At 38.7% G+C, this 20,496-nt stretch overlaps 1 protein-coding gene across 12 annotated transcripts in view; it reads right to left on the bottom strand.

Moving 5' to 3' along the window:
* The window catches only part of LOC122882838 (plexin-A1-like), a 325,344-nt gene that overhangs the window by 296,194 nt on the left and 8,654 nt on the right, over positions 1-20,496 (bottom strand). The window contains exon 2 of one of the 12 annotated variants that reach the window (XM_044210653.1): positions 10,652-10,749. The exons of the other annotated variants lie outside the window; for them this stretch is intronic. The gene's annotated coding sequence lies outside the window, so the exon portion shown is untranslated. The remainder of the gene's footprint in view (positions 1-10,651; positions 10,750-20,496) is intronic. 12 annotated transcript variants of the gene reach the window in all.

The raw sequence follows: 20,496 nt of genomic DNA, 5'->3' as shown, positions 1-20,496 counted from the left end.
TGAAGCTGTATTAATGATCAAGTTTTCATTAGAATCTATTGAACTAGTAAAGTTGAATGGAGACAAGACGTTTTAAATATACATGAAAAATGAAAATCTCAATAAAGAAATTAAAATGTTAAAATAGATGATGAACCAATACACACCAGGGTTTTTCCTGGCTCAGAATGGGCCTTTGGGGGGCGGGGCTAAGCACGACACTAAGCATGATCGGTCAGTTAGGGCTGAGCGATATGGCTTATAAATACTATCTCGATATTTTTTGGCTAATATGCTGCAATATACGATACATATCTCGATATACACATTTTCTCTAGAATAACATACCGTAAATTCTCAAATAGTGTAACCATATTTGTAGAATATGATGCATTGCTGTAGATTCAACTACCCAACAGTATATAAAGTAGTTAAAATTAGCACAACCTTAAACATCTATAGCAGTAAATGTAACATTTTACTGCACACTGAGTACTGAGTACTTGTAAATGTACTATAATACAATCCGCTCCAAAAACACTGAATCATCTCAGCCCAGAAAATGCCCAAGTTGTTCAAACACCCCAGTTTGTAAGCTTTCTGTTGAAAATGTGAAGTCTCCAAGTCAAAACCCAGATAACCCCTGATGACATCACTAGGGTACACTTTTCAGAAGGAAAAGAAAAGGCTGTGGGGCGACATGTTTTTAAGAAATTGCTTCAAGGGTGTCGGGTGATTGAATGGAAGTAAACATGATGCAGCACAGATAGAAAAATACAACACAGAGTTTAAACCAAATTATGCCTTCATGTTTATTGTTATGGATTATCATGCTCTATGGAAACACGATTAAGTCAACTTTTAGCTTTTTGGTTTCAAATTGACAGTCACTGTGCTTAGTCAGATCCACACAGATTTTACTCTTTCCCAACAGCCAAAACCAAAATCCCTCTGCTTAAGAGTTAAACCTACTGATGTACCTGCCTCTGTTAGCTGTGTGTGCATGCTGTTATATTTTTAGCTGCTGCGATTTTATCATTTACAGTATAGGCTTTCTGATCACAGCTATTCAGTTTAATCTCTTTGCTTTACATTTTCCTGGTGTTTTGGTAAATACCATTTTGATATGGAAAACCCAGGGATACAAACCATCCATCTGGCAATTGACCTATACAGACCTATATCTAACCTTCCCTTTCTCTCTAAGATCCTTGAGAAAACAGTCGCCAATCAGTTGTGTGACTTTCTAAATAACAATAGTTTATTTGAGGAGCAATCATAGCACAGAGACAGCACTGGTGAAAATTACAAATCACCTTTTAATTGCATCAGACAATGGACTTGTCTCTGTACTTGTCTTGTTAGATCTTAGTGCTGCGTTCGACACCATTGATATACAACTACAAATGTTGTAGTCTGCCACTAAATGCCAAATGAAGAACGCCTACCAGCACGGAAAATGAATGTATAAAGAGAGGCATGGAAGAACAAAAACAGATGGCAACAAGTGCAGCTGCAGCAACAGCAGTAATGTAATAGGATGCTCCGCCTCGACTTTTCGACAAGTCGAGGTGGAGCATCCTATTACAGAGACTGGAACATGTAATTGGCATTAAAGGAGCCGCACTAAACTGGTTTAAATCCTATTTATCAGATTGATCTCAGTTTGTACATGTTAACGGTGAGTCCTCCGTGCACGCCCAAGTTAGTCACAGAGTTCCACAAGGTTCTGTGCTTGGACCGATTCTATTCACCTTATATATGCTTCCTCTAGGCAATATTATTAGGAAACACTCCATAAACTTTTATTGTTATGCGGATGATACCCAATTATATTTATCGATCAAGCCAGATGAAACTAACCAGTTAGCTGAACTTCAAGCATGTCTTAAGGACATAAAGACCTGGATGACCTGCAATTTTCTAATGTTAAACTCAGACAAAACTAAAGTTATTGTACTTGGCCCCAACAAGTTTTCTTTAATCCCCCCTTCCTTTTTGAAATTGAAAATTTAATGCAGTAACATGCAGAGTAAATTTTAACTAGCCTACCTTTTACTTTTATCTACTGTAAGTACATTTTTACACAAGTAAAATATTCTAGTACTCATTCCATCGCTGCTAGTTTGCACTGTACATGCAGTCTAGGTATCACCATGTATGGAGAGCAATGCACATAAAAAGATAATCTTTTTAAATGAATCAAATGATGGCCTACACTTTTAGCAAATAGTAAAATTTAACTCAATTTCTACAACAGACTACACTATCTATATTGGTAAATTAGGATGACTCTGACTTCCACGTTTGAACATTAAGAACTCCTAAGCAAACACTTTGAACTTACCCATGGGTGCAGTCATAATGAAATGGTCAATTGAACAAGCAGGTCTACTCTGCTGTCAATGCTGCTCTGAACACAGTCAGCATGTTTCCATCATTTAAAGAGGTAATAAGAGGTTAAAATAACTCCTGCCCCAGATAATCACGATGAAAGCCTTTTGGCTGTTAAGTATAACGACACGAGTGAAAAATTAAAGGCAGCCATGAGCCAAATGCTGGTAAATTTTGGTAATTGCCTACTCCATCAGCCACTCTGACAAGTCACAACCACCATTTGAAGGTCCTTAATGGTTCTAAAAATCAAGCTGCTTGGTAAAATTGTAAAAACGGTAGGCAGATTTTGGAGATGTACCTACTGCTTGTTTCTTGCAGACTGAAGAGCAAGTTTTCATACTGTGGAAATATCCTATTGGTGAGCAGGCCAAATTAGCGAGCCGAACTACAATAACCAACTTCCCATTGTTTTTAGAACAGCAGCATGCACCTGTCCCTTTCACCTCATGCAGTACTGTATCTTTGCCTCATGTCTTCCCCCCCCCATTCATCATCATTATCATATTTATAAGAGCTATTGTCAAGAGGACCCTATATTAATACAGAACAGACGTGCACATAGGTAGGAGGAAAAAGTATGATCATAACTGGTACAATGTGTCAATTACTTGCTGATATTTCAGAATGTTATTTTATTTAATTTAAATGGAGAACCACAAGCAGCACCTCTTGATCATGTAAGAGTGCTCTCACACCCACAATCTGGAAAACACAGTGAGGTTATTAGCGGGTAGGTTTATGTATTTATGTACTCTCACTGTCAGTTATGTTGCTATTTATGCTTCTAATCCTCTCTTTAAAGCACTTATATGTTAACTGCTGGATTTCTTTGGCACATCCTACTTTGACTGCATTTTGTTTTTCATCTGATAATATGATCAAATGCTGTATATTTCTAAAAGATACTAACAAAATGGCACCCAAACACATATAAAGAAACCTATGAGCACAACACACACATACTACACAGGAGATAGTGTAACTGCTCTTTCTGTTGCCTACATTGCAGGTGCCAAGTTTACAGAGGAGGAATATCACACTTGATTAAACACTGCCACTTGAATCTGACACTCACACACCTACAGACCTACACCTACACACACACACATGCACACATAGACATACGCATACCTTAGGGCAAGAGGAGGCATCCAAACACACACTTGCAAACACAGCCAAAGCTGTCTTCATGTACATCTGAAAGTGAGGCAGTTTGTGTGTACGTGTTGCTGTAGATGTTAGATGTGTGTGTGGATGCTGGGATGTCTGCAAATGCTGTGTGTATGTGTGTGTCATCTATCCTTATGTCCGTATCTCTCCTCTGATGTGACCTTTACACACAGATATTTTCTTCCCACCCTGCCAGCGACACTGCTAACACAATTACACTGGGCTAATGAACAGAGGACCCTGATAAAGTGCTACACACACACACACACACACACACACACACACACACACACACACACACACACACACACACACACACACACACACACACACACACACAGGTTTCCTCCATGCATATCAATCTCCCTGTAAAGGCTACATTTGCATCTTTAATATAAATGAAAATGCTTATTAAAGTGCACACAGCAGTTCAGATCAGATGGATGAAGAGCTCGTCTAAATCCGGAGTGTTTAACCCCTCACACTCCTCCTCTCTTCTATGAAATCCATCTTTCTTTTCTTTTCTTCCATCTGTCCACAAGGGTCAGACTAGTTAATCAGCTTGCTCATATGGTGCTTCTGTTAAAATTGAACCCAAGGTGATGTCTTCACATTGCTTGTTTTGTCCAAAAACAGTCCAAAACTCAAATTTGCAAACACATAAAACAGAGAAAAGCAGCAAATCCTCACATTTGAGGAAATTGAACTAGTAAATGTTAGACATTTTTACTTTATAAATGATAATTATTAATAATTATTTTGATTATCAAAATTGTTCTGTAATCAATTAATCCACTAAAGCACTAATTATTATCCTGCTTCTCAGTTGAGTGTTATAAAGTCATATAAAGATACTGAATATCAGCTGTAGTTTTTATATCAGTAAAACCCTACATATCAACTCTACAACATCTGAATAACATTTACAGCACTTAGTTCACAATAGTGATGATGCAAATCTACCTGGTTTTCTCAATGAGACAGAGAAGCTCTTAACCTGAAATGATCCCAGTGTGACATTTTGATTAGATTTTACAGCAGTATGAATACATTTGTTTCATTAGTAGTAGCACTAATATTTACAAAATGCTCTCAAGAGGGCTTTTCCACAGTAATATAAGAGGAAAACTCTTCACAGGTTGGTTGCCAGGTTTTTTTTTGCATGGAGAGGATTTGTGGGAGGCAAAGTATGAAAGCCACAGAAATGACACATTAAAACAGTTTATTCTAGTGTATTCTGAATATAAATCAACAGTCATGGATATTGCTTTTATAGCACAAATGAGTAGTAGACGGTGTTAGATGTATGTTTGCAAGTTCTTCTATGTTGACTGATTTGGTAGAATGTCATATGAAACCTTACTAAAATTGAATGGCTGATTGGAGTTGAGGTGCTTGCAGGTTGCACTTAGAATTACATGTTCCAACTTTTCCACCCTCCCAGCACAGCTCATTGAGTGGCTATAACCAAAAAAATCCCTTTGCCTCTCTTGAATGAATGTTAAAAGATATACTTCTCTGCTCTTGTATGATCATTGTCAACAGAGAACATTTCTAACCTACCCTTGCTTCCTGTCGTAATATATTCTAATGCAGTGGTTGTCAAAGTGGTCCCTATAAGCCCTATGGTGTCCCTCAGGGGGGATCCAGGGGCTCTGCATCAGAATGGAGAAAACCTAGATTAAACTATAATTTCATTTTCTTGAAATGTTTCCTGTTAGAAAATGTATGATGTTTTTTCTTTTCATGCGTCACTCTCAGCACCACCATCTTCCCATTTACATTTTAGACAGAAACTATTCACTTCAGTCCCATTTGACACTAAATCAACAACAGACCTATTTTCCTTATGAGATCCCTGGGATGAAATCTTCCCAAATGGGGGTCTGGAGCATAATTTGTCTTTACTCAGGGGGCCATGATATAAAAACATTGAAGAAACTCTGCTCTAATTCCATTGCTAATCAAATCTGGATCTACATTTTTGACATGAGGTTTCAATCAAAGAGGAAGAGGGTGAAATCTTGAGGCGTTGCATTGGCCTGATTGCGATTGGACAGGATCCTGGGTTGCTGAGTCTGGTTCTGATTAACACGTCTAAGAACTGACATTCCAGCACTGCTGCAGGGCCACGGCCTCACAGGGGGAAGGATTAACCATTGTTGTTCCTCTCATCCTATAGTACTTTATTTGACGGAACTAAAGAGGAAATGATGGTGGTGTGTAGATGATTGTCAATCCTTCAACTAGATGATCCAACATAAAGACCCCGATGCTGGCAACCATCAGCTCTTCTGAAGTGTCTCTGAGTGCGGAGCTGAATCCCTACCAGCTGCTATTCTGCAGCTGAACCTGACTTTTGACCTCCATGTGGGCAAGTGAAAAGATAATTTCCCTACAAGGAATAATAAAATATCACAATGGTGTTATTGCAGTCTAATGACATGTACGACAGCCAAACAAATGACAGACATTGAGATTTGGTTCATGAGCAGTTCAAGATCTGTAAGTGGAAGTATGTACAGTTCAAATTGATAATCTATCCTCCCCATCTCCACAAATACCACTGTAAGAACTGATCATCTGAAGTCATCTCAAAGTTGTACTTTTTGAAACAAAGTGAAGAATATATTCCTGTAAAGTTTCTTTCACACCTAACCTGTTGGGTCAGTTAAAATGAAATATGGTGCGTTCCCCATGTAGTGCGGTTCGTTTGGGCCGGTCTGAAAGCTGTCAACTAAACTCTGGTGCAAACTAAACAACTGGATCTAGACTGAATTTCTTGAAGCATATTTTAAGTATTTCAAGATAAAAAATGCCAAAGAAATAGCTGGAATTACCTTACCCTATTGAAGAAAAATTATATTTGATATACTAAATGTCTTCATAAGAAGGACATTAGTGGGTGTGAATAACAACACATTTTTAAATTAACTTGGGTTAGAATTCAAGAAGATAACAGGGACAGGTAGAAAATGAACCTGACACAACCAGGCCATGAAACTACTGGGGACAAACCAGAGTTCACCTTTGGTCCACAGTAATAAACACATAATGGTATACAAACACAGAAATTCATACACTCTCTTACTGCTACAACCACACACACACACACTATGTATACACACATTCATACCTTAAGGAAATCCTTGTTTCTTCATCTCGGTCACTCTCACAAACACACACACACTTAAGTAACTTTACTATATGGCAGCATATGGACTTTTTACAGAGCCTTGTGCAAATCACCAAATTCCACTAACACGCATTTTATTGCTGAACACAATCTGCTCAGCGGCGTCACAGCTGATGTTGCTCTTCTTAACATAACATCTTAACCCAAAACCTCCAGCCACACTCTCTGAATGTATGTGTTTATCTCAGGCATGAGGACTTGAAGGTCGGCCCACAACTTGTTATATTTCTATAACACAGCTATAGATATTCATGATTTGCTCTTGTTAACCTTAAAGCAATATTTCAGCTGGGTGCAGCACTGTGGTGTAGATTTTGGCAGGCATACGCCTATGGGGGTTCATAAATAATCAGCTGCATATGCTAGCTGTCCTGGTTGAGAGTGGTGATGTACTGTATTGGAATTTGCCGTTGTTTTGCTTTTCTTTCAGTGTGGAAATCGTAATTCAAGTGGAAACAAAAAAAGTAAGCCAAATTATAGGGTTTTGGTTGTTGTTATTGTTGCGTGCCCTCTTTAACAATGATACTAATAACCTTTCTCCATAAAGCAGTTACAGTATCAACACAGTTTCATTAGGAAGAAGAGAAAGACAAATAAAAAACTGAGCAGTAAAATTAACATTGGAGAATAAATAAAAGAATAAAAATGAGCATAATATATACAGCATAAACATAACATAACATATTTCACTTAAATAAATGAGAAAACACAATAAATACTGACAGTAAAATAAAGTTAAATATTCTAAGGCTTAAAATGAAAACAGAATGAGGACCATCATTGCTTTGTGTTGTTTTTCATTGTTTTCAAAAGTAGGCCTAATTCAAGCTGTTTGAAAGTATTGATAAAGAGGGTCAATGGGGAAAAACACACACTCTAGACTCTACTAATGTTGACCTGTTGGTGCAGCTCATACCAAGAGCACACTGGAAAATGAAAATACTGTTCCACGGTAAAATATCAGTGTCGCTCATATCATCCATCCACAGCCGGAGACCTGCTGCTGCTGAATAAATATTCAGTCAGACTACGTTACAGCTAGAGTTCTCTTGATACTGCTGTTAAACAGTTTTTCCTTCAGGCATGTGGAGGGGACACCCCTGGGCCTGGGGTTCAAGAGGGCGTGAGAGTACAGACAGGCCTGGCTGGGAGAGAGAGAGAGAGGACAGAGACAAAATTGAGACTGAAGGGATCATGTCTCTGTGGATGTGCTCCAAGGCAGCAATCCAATACTGTAAACATGCAGTCTATCCTTAACCTTCGAGTCATGACCCCCAGAGGATGCTGAGAGAAGATTTTCAGGAGTTCACAAGGTTATTAACAGCAGAGTCCATCTTGACAAGTCGTTTAGTCTCATACTTGGTCATAAAATCTGACTTTTCTGAAGTTGTTACAGATCCCCTTACTCACTTAAAAGTCCTGAAACACTGCTACTTCCTGGAAAATGGTGCGTCTTCAGTGGTGACTCATGCTGCACTAGTCCAACCAACGAAGTCATCACAAATTCAACAGTCACGCGACGCCCCTGAGGCTAAGGGGTTAAGACGCCGACTCTCTCCCTCGTTTCCTGTCATCTCTCTACTGGCATTATCTAATAAAGGCATAAAATGTCTGAAACAATAATATAAATTTCGACAGTCATGCCTTTCTGGCTGACTTATCGAACTGATTTTCTTTCCAAAACTGCAGATTAATCCGTTCACTGTCTGAATTCACACCCCGTCATACTGTTTGAACAGGAAATACATCACATTAACGGAGCAATGATTCTATCCCATGGGATACCTTTGAGTGAAAATGTGTAGCCACTGACCTTTAAGTAGCCTCAGTGACTGCTGGTATCACAGCTTCCTTTATTTCTGCTAAACTACTTTTCAATTTAATTGAATTTAATACATACACATATGTCACATGTCAAAAAAAAAACCTTTTTGACCTGTGAATCTGCACGAGTCATTTGGTCTTAGTATCTTATATTTTGTCAATTTGGAGGTAAGAAACTCTTTGACTGCTTTTTCATTCCTGTGAGTGATTTATTTGGGAAAAGTATCAACAACTTGAACCAAGGTTGAATCAAGAAGTGAATCATCAAAAATGATTAAAAAAACATTCTTGAAAGAAGGTGATTTTCACCAAACAAAAGAAATAATTTAATCCAACTATCGGAATTATAATTTTTATAGAAAGACTCTTCATGACTGCAGCATGAGCATACAGGTTAAGAACTATATAATGAGCAGCATTCAAAATTTGTGGCTCTAAGAGTTATGTCTGACGATAATGAACCCTAAAAATAGCTTTCCGCCTCAGACAACAGACTGACTGTCATCAAAATGACAATAGTGGCAAAAAACTATGCAATTTTTTAGAATTCAGCAAAAATATTTTACAGAACTTATTTTTTGGTCTACATACATACGGTTTGAACAAAAATGTAAAATGTAAACAAAAACCTCTATCTGATTCAACACAGAATGACCCAATATGCGGGCACAGCAGGAAGCAGAATTTCAGATCTACAACATAGGCAAAAGAAATAAAAGACTACTGGTTAGTAAGACAAGAGATCTGTGACCTTTTTTAACTAAAAAAAACACCAAAACCAACAACATCTACTTAAACAGTGAGAGAATGTGAAAAGAGAGAAACACAAGCACTGTTCATGTGATGCATACTAATTACGTCTGCGTGACTGTGTGTTTTTGTGTGTGAAAAGAGAAGGAAAGCTCTAAAGATTGTGAAAACAAGTTCCATTTACAGTGATAAAATCTGTTAATCTGGCTGTGATGGCCCCTCTCAGTATATCAGCCCCATTCATTTCCCTAAAGGACCTCTGGAGTGGGGTAACACTCAACTCTACGACTCACTCACACTCACAGAAAGAACCAGATGTTTGGATAGAGTTGATATACTCGTTGCATTTGAACAGTAATCCCCTTCGCTGTGTCATTGTAGCTGACATAGTCTTTTGCCAGCAGGGACATATTTCACATAAACAAGACATCAGCAGCCATAAATGTAAAGACATAATCAACACACAAATGTCAACCATTCGGCTGCTCAAAAGCAATAGTGTTGATTTCTGATTGCAGTGCAGACTGAAATGTGACTAAAACTCATTTTGTGTATGGAAAAACACAAGGCCGCCCTGAATTAATATAGAATGTGCACGTGTGCAAATGTCCATGTGAAGAGGTCAACCTAGGGCACATGCTTGAATGGAAACGTGTGTCTTTGCATGTGTGTTTGTGTGTGTAGGGGTATAAAGTCCTTGTTCTAGCCTTGTAGCCTCTTTTTCCAGCCTGCAAAATGTGGAAAAAATGCGTTGTGACTCCAAGCGTGAAGCAAAGTGCCAGAAACACTGAACCAGGACAAACACATAAAAATCCATGGCTCCATTAGCCATGTTCAAGCTTAGCCTGGCATGGCTCGGTTTAGTTCACTTTGGCATTAGGAAATGGATTTCAGAACAACAGCTGCACATAAAACAAATTCCAAATCCACTCTTCAGTCTTCAACAAAGACAGATATGTAGATGTATGAGGGTGACATCACTGATTAAACCAGATCTGATTTGTAATAAAGGCCCTATTGTCTGTATCTTAATCTATTTGAGGACCCAGTATGGGCGACAGCTCTAGTTTCTGGTGGGTCCCCTTCATAATGACAGACAAAATCTTCAATTCTTTTATGCAATTGTTTCTTGTACAATACGGATAATGTACATTATGCATAAGACTGACAATGACTCATTATGACATCACCCAAGCATCTGCTTGAAACAATTATTACAATGCAACATGTTGAAGCCTTGATTTTGGTAATGTGCACTCACACAGCTGTGACAGTTTACAGTGTAACAGTGTGAAGAGTGGATCTAATCAGAGAGAATGGAATGCGACCTCTCACCCCTACCCATGGCCCTCGGCAGCCGCTGTAGCAGCCTTATCTGATTGGTCTGTCTGGCACGGTAATCATTTCCAGAACCCAAACAGGGACGCCAAAAACTGGAAGGACAGGGGGGAGAAGAGAAAGAATGGGCTGTTTGAAAGCATGAGTGCTGCAAAATCCTGTAAGCTGCTTGTGTTGAAGTCTCCCTCAAATAAAGCAACAGACACCATGTCGTTGAATGATTTTTTGATCAAATAGCTCAGTGTACATAGCATTTTCATACCAATAAAGTATTACGATTCCATAATTCACAACAGCAGATGGTGGAATTTAAAGGCTGACGGACAAATCACTTCGGAAGAGGAACAGAGCAGTGAAGTTGGAGGAGTTGTTCCAGGAGGCCTAACAAATGTGCTGAGTGCCCTTACTCATAAAACATTTGCAATGCCAATTTATAATATATTTTAGATTGTGCAATTGTTTGCTAACTTTGCGGGCACACTATTACGCTTCTTCGCGTTAATGCCACCCAACTATCGATTAGCAGAATAGTGTGAAATCAATGGCAGGAATGAGTATTATATTTTCCATATGCTCGCACATGCGTGTCCTTGTGCACATGCGTGATAAAACCAAAACGGTGACACACTAGTAAAAACATTCTCCATAGCACTACTAGGGTAAAAAATTCCACAGGGTATCATTAATTTTGGATCAATTTTGATATAGTGCTGCAGTGTTTTGTTCCCCATTGCAATAGTGAAGCATTTTAAATTTTCTACCTCTGACTGGCTTCTTCTTCATAGCAATGCAGGCTGAGGCATATATAAGGGTATAGTATTTAGACCCATCTGCCATACCAAACTGAACTGAAAAAAACTTCTCAGAAATGCACTTGAAACTATTTGAACTGATGGCCATAACCTGTAATACATTAAATCATCCAGGGGTTTATTGATGACCATTGAGGATATCATTAAAATAACATATTACATAACATAACATTTTCAAATGGGTAAAAATATTCTTGGAACCAGAGACTTACTTCACGACTCTATACCTTTTCCTTTTCAAGAAAAAGCAACAAAGTTGATGGGAAATGTGGTTTTCATTTTGAAGCTCTACTGTGTGAGACAGAGACTACCATTGGTTTCCTTTGTTTATAGTAATCATAACAAGGTATCACAGCTAATTTGACAATGGTATATTTATGTTTAAAAAGGCAACGTGTAGCAAGCGGCAAGAAAATCAAAGACATGGAAAAATATCCTTTTTTTGTCAAGAAAATGTGGCAAAAAAGAAAAATTCTTCATCTGGAAAAACAATATCTGTGTTCCAGTGGTGGTGGTCTGTGTTAGTGGTGGTGGACTTGTTCCAACATTAGAAAGTATATATCCAAGCCTTTAATTTATGATAAGAGGGAGTTCATTATGTCTGTTTGTATGTAACATACGACTTCACTGTCAAAACACTAGTGTATGGAGTTCTGATGATGAACTGAGGTTTTGCACTGTATTCCTGCAGTATGAAATAGCCACTAAGTCACTCTTAAACAGCACCACAAGCAGCAATTCCTCACTCTCTGTCTCGCCTTCTCTCCCACATGCACACAAACACACACTCCCTCTACTCTGTATTTCTCTCCATGCAACTTTTTTTTTTTCCAGTTCTGAGCATCAGTATGCAGAGAAAAACCCATCAGTAATCCCCTGCTGCTCAGCTCTGGAACTGCCTGGCGGCCCCATGGTAGTTATAGGTCACTCACTCACACACACACACACATGCACACACACGTATCTTCAAAAACACATACATGTACATTTATGCACAAGCACAAATGCACACACATACACATCTACAAGCATGACAATGTGGTTTGTGTAGGTCATGGTAGTTGTACATCTCTCTCTCCCACACAAACACAGATGCACACACGTACACAACAGCAGCAAGTGTGTGACAGAGAAATGCCGGTCGCCCTGATGTTTAACCCCTTCTAATCCCTTAAGAGTGGCAGAGCTTTATCGTCAATTCACACTCTTTCATGCTTTTTATTCTCTGTTTCTCTGTAGCATCAAGAATAATCCCGACAGCAGCTGTGGCAAAACATCCGATGTGTGGAACAGACTCATCATACACAGTGACAGTGACATGGATATAACATACGTACACAAGAGCACATCGATACACAACACAGTCACACAATACTGGGTGGTAACACACTAATGTGACGTCTGAATAGACGCACAGGAGCTTTGGACCGCCGGGAGGAGAAGGTTTTAGTAAAAAATATGTTTGACTGTTTTATAAATTAAAGTTTAATACATTTTTGTTTCAATTACATTTACTAAAAAATAATTAGATTTTCTATATTTTAGGGCTGCATCTAATGATTATTTCCATCATGGATTAATCTGAAGATTATTTTCTCCATTTGGTCTGTAAAATGTCAAAAAATAGTGAGAAGTGCCTATCATAATTTTACAGAGCCCAAAGTGACATCATCAGCTTCTTCTTCTTGTTTTGTCCAACCAACAGTCCAAACCCCAAAAATATTCAGTTTATCATAAATTAAGACAAGAAGAAGCAGCAAATCCTAATATTAAGGTACTTAAGATATTATAGTAAATATCACCAGCAACAATGTGAGAATCAAATGTGAGCTACCAAGATGTTTCAGTGTTTCAATTATGTTGTCATGGGATCATAGGTAAACATAAGCCAGGACAGTGGCTGTGAGGACAGTGTTGGACAATCCTCTCCTTAAGTATAAGAAATCTACAACTGTATACTAGGATTTACCCATTTCTGAACACAGTGTACCATGTCAAACACACACAAAGACACACAGGTGCAGGTATGCATGAACTGAGTTTATAATAAAGCTCTACAGAAGAAGAAATATGGAGTTGAATTCCTCCAGGAGTACACAGGGAAGCCAGTCAACTACATCAAGACACAGTGGGAAAATGAAATGCTGTGTTCAACAGCCACATAAACTGTTCAGTTTCCTCGGTTTCACAAGAGGAAAGAATTTGAAACAGTGTGTGGAGAGGCGAGGCATGGAACTCACACACACATAAATGCTCAAAAACAAACCCCATAGCTACACACAAAAACACGCTGACTCAAAACACACAAATAATATCTCACTCAACCAATTTCACAAAACCACAACCATAAACACTAAAAAACACTCTGCATACACACGCTACAATGAACACAGACATGCACCCATACACCAACACAGAGCGAAAAAGTGTATGTATGCAGCGAATGGCTCCATTTCTCTCATTAGGAAGAAAAGAGCAGCCTGCAAAAAAGCCTGCTCCAGTCAGTCTGCTGAAATCTCTAAAACCTAAAGTACTAGACAGACAGAGAGAGAGAGGGAGGAATAAAACAGCCGTCATACACAGCCGCTACGCTGAAAAAACAGATGAAGAGGCTGAGTGGAATCAGAAGGAGTAAAAAAGATGGTAGGAACACAGTAGATGCAATCTTCAAATTCACTGATTTGACTTTTAAAACTATGACTATAAACCTAGAGTTTAATGCAAGGCCAAAGTGAAAACCAAAATTACATTTTAAGATTATGAACCAATAAAACATACTGCATTAAAAGTTGAGCAACATGAACTAAAGGGCACACGACACAGACTTCATGACATCTTTTGACGCCTATAGCACACACCAAACACATAGGACAGCTAATTAGCCAAAATATAGTAGCTGGGATGTGCCAGTGAGCTACAATTGATGCTTTTCTGGAGCATTGATGCATGTTGATGGTAGGAAATAGACTAATCTGCCAGCTGATTTCTGTGTTTTGCTCTTTAGCAATGCCACTACCACTGCGGTGGCTTAGTCCAACTTTCACTAGCAAGTGAAGAGACATCTAGCTGTGTATTAAAACTGGGCAAAATTATGTTAAAAAAATTAAAGCTTTTCGGATATCTAGATGACATGTAACTGATGTTTCAACAGCCATGACAATATTTCAGTATGTTCATATTTCTTGGCAAAATCAAGGGCTGTAGTCAAGACCACATAGGTCAAGGCCAAGAAAAGCCCAAGTCTGAGCAGTTTCGAGATAGAGCAAAGAAATTAGTAAAATTTGCCTAAATGTTCCATTATATTCTAAAATCATAATTAAAATTTTACATTAAAATGTGATATTAGAAATAGGCTAGCAATGAAAGTATGATATTTTTTCCACACATTTGTGCATAAATCTCAAACCAAAGACACACTATGGAAAACAGGCATTACCTGCACATGTAAATGACTGAACAGAACAGCACATGTGATACTGAAGAATTTCTCTGTGGAGTGCAGCAGAGCAACCTCTCCAGTCTGATTTGACATCAGCCAGTGGCACTGCACAAGAAAGGCAGGAAAGGAAAAAAACTAAACTAAACAAATGTACTCTGTTGAGACCAAAGATCGAGACCGAGACAAGTCTGAATGAAAACACCCATGAGACAGAGACAGGCAAAGTTAATAGAAACAAGACTATGGGTCTACAGCCATGCTAGCTGCTCTGTGTGGCTATACTTATGCACAGCAGTGCTTTGAACCAAATGCTAATGTCAGCATGCTAACAAGCACACAATGGCAATGTTAAAATGCTGATGTTTAGCACGTATAATGTTTACCATGTTCATTAGCTTAGTTCAGCATGTTAGCATGCTAACATTTGCTAATTAGCACTAAACACAAAATACAGCTGAACTTCATGAGGAAGTCATTAATTTTGCAGGTATTTGGTCAAACAGAAAAGTATTGGACAACTTGAAATGTTGACCTGATGATGGTGTGGGATGAAAAGTCTGGGGATCACCAAAGCGATTACAATTCATCCATGAATTTTTCTACCAAATTTCCTGGCAATCCACTCAAAACCAAAAATGTCAACTTCATGCTGCTGCTAAAGAAAACTCAGGGGATCACCATGGACAGTATGCTTCATCCACTAGGAACCATGAATGTCTGCACAAAATTTCATGGTAGTCCACCCAAGAGTTGTTGAGATATTTCAGTCTGGACCAAAGTGGTGGACTGACTGACAGACCAACTTAGCCACAGATAAAGCCGCTAACATGGCTAAAAAGCCAGTTGTACTCAGTCGAGACCAAAGACCAATTCTGAGACAAGTCTGAATAAAACACCCATGAGACAGAGACAAATCCAACATAATATATAAAACATCTTGAGTCTGGACTCGAGTACTGCTGTGCTGGCAAAAGTTGTCCAAAAACATGTAAAAAGTGAAATCCTTTACATACACAACAATGTTATGACATGGCTTTACAAGTCAAGCCATGACAAGTAAGTACAGCCTGTTTAATTCAATTCAATTTTATTTATATAGCGCCAATTCATAACAGAAGTTGTCTCATTGCACTTTTCCTATAGAGCAGGTCTAGACCGTACTCTTTATAATATTAATTACAGAGACCAACAAATCCCACCAAAAGAATTTACTTAAGGCCTGCAGTCCATTGGACTGTATTGTATGTACAATCCATGTCAATCTGATATGACGTGCAACTTGACGTTGCCAGTGTGTGGGCTTACATACTGTAGAAAATAATGGGTGTGGGTGTTTTGATGCCAACATACACCACATTGTATGTTGCCCTTAAATGTGTGAAATCAGTTAGAATGTCAGCAGTACTAGTAACTCTAGTAACATAATAAAAGGAAAAGTAGACAAAAGCACCTGCTGTTTCATGGTAAAAAAACATTAGAAGACCTTAAATAATTACGATTTTTAATATTACTTAAGGGGTTAAAGTTAAATACACAGAATTCTTTTAGGTTTTTCCAAAGCCTTGTGAATATCCTGAGGGACAAGGAGAAAGAGAAAGCGAGGCAGAGAGAGAATAAAGAGACAGGGAAAGAATAACACACAAAATAATAGCACACAATACCTAAGCTGTGGAGAAAGGAGAAAGAGAGAAATAGAGACAGGCACAAAAACAGAAAATAATAGACAGCCCCATTAGGCAGAGGTTATTGAGTAAATCCATCTCACTAGACAAAAGCTTCTCCTATGGTTGTGTCACTGCTGCTTCCGCCAAACTCAACACTTTCTCTCCAATTTCAGTCCATTTTCGACAATCCTTGCATCTGTTAAAAGCTAAATTGCTCGTCTGCATTGCCTTAAAATGGTTTCCCATACATCACCACCCTATAAAAGTAGTGATACACGGGGAAATATCAATGACAAAGGATATGCCTGAGCACTGCTGTTTTCAAACAGGAAACCTCAAGGTGCCTTAAATGGATTTCAAGATGTTTTTGACCCTGTGGTTGATTTTGTTGTGGGGTGTAAGCATTTACTATCAACACTACACCAATTCTGTGTCTTATCAGCCATATCCCTTCTTTCAGACAGAACGCAGGGGAATTGAAAGCTGGCAGAATTGTATACAAAGACAGAGGAAGAAGGGCAATAGATTGGCAGAATCTCGCTCCAGGAGGCTTAAACTGAGCGGAAAAAGTTCATTTCTCAACTCGAGCAAGAAGTTAATCTGTAACAACAAAGCAAAAGCCAGTTACCTTCAAGCATGATTCAGGCACCTGCATACTGTACTTTTCCTTTCTGCTACAATTTAGAGCAAGACAAATGTCCACTGGAGATGTTGGACTAGTAGCACTGGCCTCTCTGCACCAGAAGCTTGATTCCCCCACATTGACGGTGCCGTTGCCCAGTTTGGTGCTAACTCAACAACAATCAAAGTCCAAAGCAATCAAATGGTCAACTTTTTGTGTGCGTAAGGATATGAAACGACCTGCTGTGAGAAAAGGATGATAAGAGCCAATAGACACATGAGAGGACGCATTGCTTATGATTCTCTGATCTTATTTCTCAAAACACACACACACACACACACACACACACACAGACAAAACCTTACAGCCACCCCTCCCTCACGCACGCAGGTTTCTGTTTGACTAAGCACTCAACAAAATGAGATGAGCCTCTGTGTGTGCGCGGGTGTGATGATCGGGAGTGTCATTGTACTCACTGACTCAGCATTTCTGTGCTGTCATTCCTGTCATTTCACTGCAGTTTCCTCACAGCAGGGCCAAGTGGGTCCTGCCAGCATCCCTCTCAAAATGTTTGAAACACAAGAGAGATGGCACTGCCTGTTTACCTTATATTTTTCTACAGCTGGCAAATTGTTTCTGTTGGCAGCATGACGAATAACTAATCATACAAATGTAGTTTTTGTTTGTTATGGTCTGTTTCTTTTTTTGTCTTTTCTTTTTTTTTGGGGGGGGTGGTTGAAATTAAGGGACATTTTTTATAACAGTTGAGTAAGCTCTAGCTTGGCACTGTAATGAAAGAGAAGTTACACTTGTGACTTTTAGGATACTAAGAACAGTATATACTTTGTACGGCTTCTTTAAAAACTTCTCTCAAACAATAGTTCATCCCAGAAACTCATTTTTTTCACATTTTTTAACAAAAAAACATGATTTGAATATTACACAAACGTTTTCCCACATATACATCAGCAAAAAAGTGCAGTGTGTGATCCTTACAACATTGGAAATCACTGAGGGCCCAGTCATGACAATACTTTTTTTAAGTACATTTGAACAGTATTTCATCTTGCTGGAGAGGTTGTCTAAATCTGGTCCAAACCCTAATGCCACAACAGATCAATGCACACAAAATACTATAGGATACAATACAAAATATTACAGGTAACCATTACAGATGTCCTGAGCCGATCCTAAGGAGTCGGCCAAAGAACATTTACGAGGGAAGAAGCTCCACTCTGTAACACCACTGTACAATCACCGCTACTGCTGTTCTTATAGCATTATATAAAACCCACCTCTACCCCAAGCATCCACCTGTAGTTTCTAAAGAAGTTACCATCATCATTCTCCACTCCCTGCTGTACTGAGATTTGTGCTTCCTTGCGGGGAGTGATGAAGTCAGAGCCTAGATGCCAAACATCATCACTGTACATATTCCACACTCACATAGTCTATTCTATGTGAGTCAGCTAACTGAAACATTGTTCTTATTATTGTTTCTTCAAACTAATTAGAGCAGAAAACTCCATGCATTTTGTGGCCACTGTGGTTCCAAAAGTCAGATTATGTCCCATATTGTCCACACTGGCAATGTCCGAGTTGAGTCAGTGCTATAATGAAAGACTGCACTTGTTGCACTAGGGCGAAGCATCAAGATACTGTCACAAGGAAAATCTAAGAGATAGTGACCATTAGACTGCCCATCAAAATCAGCAAAGACAGGAAAACCTGTTTCATCAAGTGAGTCACCAATGTCTCTGTCACTATGTCTCCTTTCACCTCTTTCTTTCCCACTTCCCTTTCTCTCCTCATTTCTTGAAATTCCTAATCACTTCCAGAAAGACCAGGATTTGAATTGCACAACCTCAATCTCAGTGCCTTTGTTTCTATCCATCCCCTCGTCCTCCTCTGAGTCCTCTCATCTGAGTCACATTGTCAGATGTACTGTCACACTCTTTTTGCCTCACTGCTTCCAGCTCTCTTTTCTTCTTTTCTCATTTTCTTCCATTTCTCATTTTTAAACCTCGTTTTCTCAATGACTTTACTCTCTTGATGTTCTGTTGCTTTCTCTCTTATTTATTTTTCTTTCCTCCCTTATATCCTTCTCAATAGAGGCCAAAACAAATATATCACTAGCTAGGTTTCAAGTATTTCAAGAGTTTGTTAGATTAGATTACATGGTGGGTTAAAATATTACCAAATACATTAGTTAATCTCCAGACAGATTAATATATGGCTAGCATTAGTGGACACCAAAGAACAAAAACACCTTGCCTAACACTTTTTGAAAGATTCTTCATTGTCTTGTGGATATTTCCTGATATTCTATTATTTGCTTAAGAAACTAATTTTATTGGTTTTGATTTACATTTTGCTTTTTGCAACTCTACAGTTGTTTACCTAAAAATTGCCCGAAAGTTGGATAGAATTGTAACACCTGTCATTATATTCCCTTTTGACCTTCTCACCCCTACAACATTCCAATTTCTTGAGCCTCCTTCATCTGCTCTATTCCCCTCCCTCCATCAGTGAGCCTTACCAGCAAGCCCAGATAGCAGAGCATACTGTATATTACTACTTTCGCCTTCACAGACCTCAGTTATCCCTCCTTATCCCCTTCTCTCTCTACTGTGGTGCCCAAAAATCCCCCATTCTTCCTTCTTTTTTACTCTCTCTCCTCCAGGTCTTAAGGTCAAGTAAGACACTTTCATAGTTGCACATCTTAAAAGGCTGCAACACAAAAGTCCTTCCCATCCGTACCAACTGCTACAGATTCTCTCTATTTTTTCTAAAATTTCTGGTGTAAGCCATGTTAAATTCTCTCCCCACAGGAGGTGAGAAAAATTCTAACTGTTTCAAAAACACCACTGAGCAAGTGCTCCATTTGAAGAAAGCCGAACTTGCCAGTGTTCAATCTTTGGCTTCTCTTGTCCCTTAGGTGTCATTTGGTACAAAGCAACAGACATCAGCTTGGTTGTTTAAGATAAGCCTGTAGTGTGCAGTTAGTGTGACATCATAATATGTGAATTCTGAATATTGACTTCCCAAACATTCCAACAGTTTCCTCTATCTGAGACTGCAAAGAAACTTACTTTAACATCGAAACTTCAACTCAAAGTGCTTTCATGAGCTCGCCTGGGGGAGAATTCCAGATGAACAAGATGTTGCAAACCTATTCTTCTCAGAAACACATTCAATGTAGTATTTGAAGATGTTTTGGGTTTGTTTGTTTGTTTGTTTGTTTTTTTGGCTTGTATCATGATAGAGCCCTTCCTGGTGCTGTAAGGCCAAATTTGAGAGTTGTT

This window comes from Siniperca chuatsi, linkage group LG10 (assembly GCF_020085105.1).
Source record: "Siniperca chuatsi isolate FFG_IHB_CAS linkage group LG10, ASM2008510v1, whole genome shotgun sequence".
Taxonomy (NCBI): domain Eukaryota; kingdom Metazoa; phylum Chordata; class Actinopteri; order Centrarchiformes; family Sinipercidae; genus Siniperca; species Siniperca chuatsi.
The sequence above is the reverse complement of the archived record's forward strand: the minus strand, read 5'-3'. Positions and strand labels throughout refer to the sequence as shown.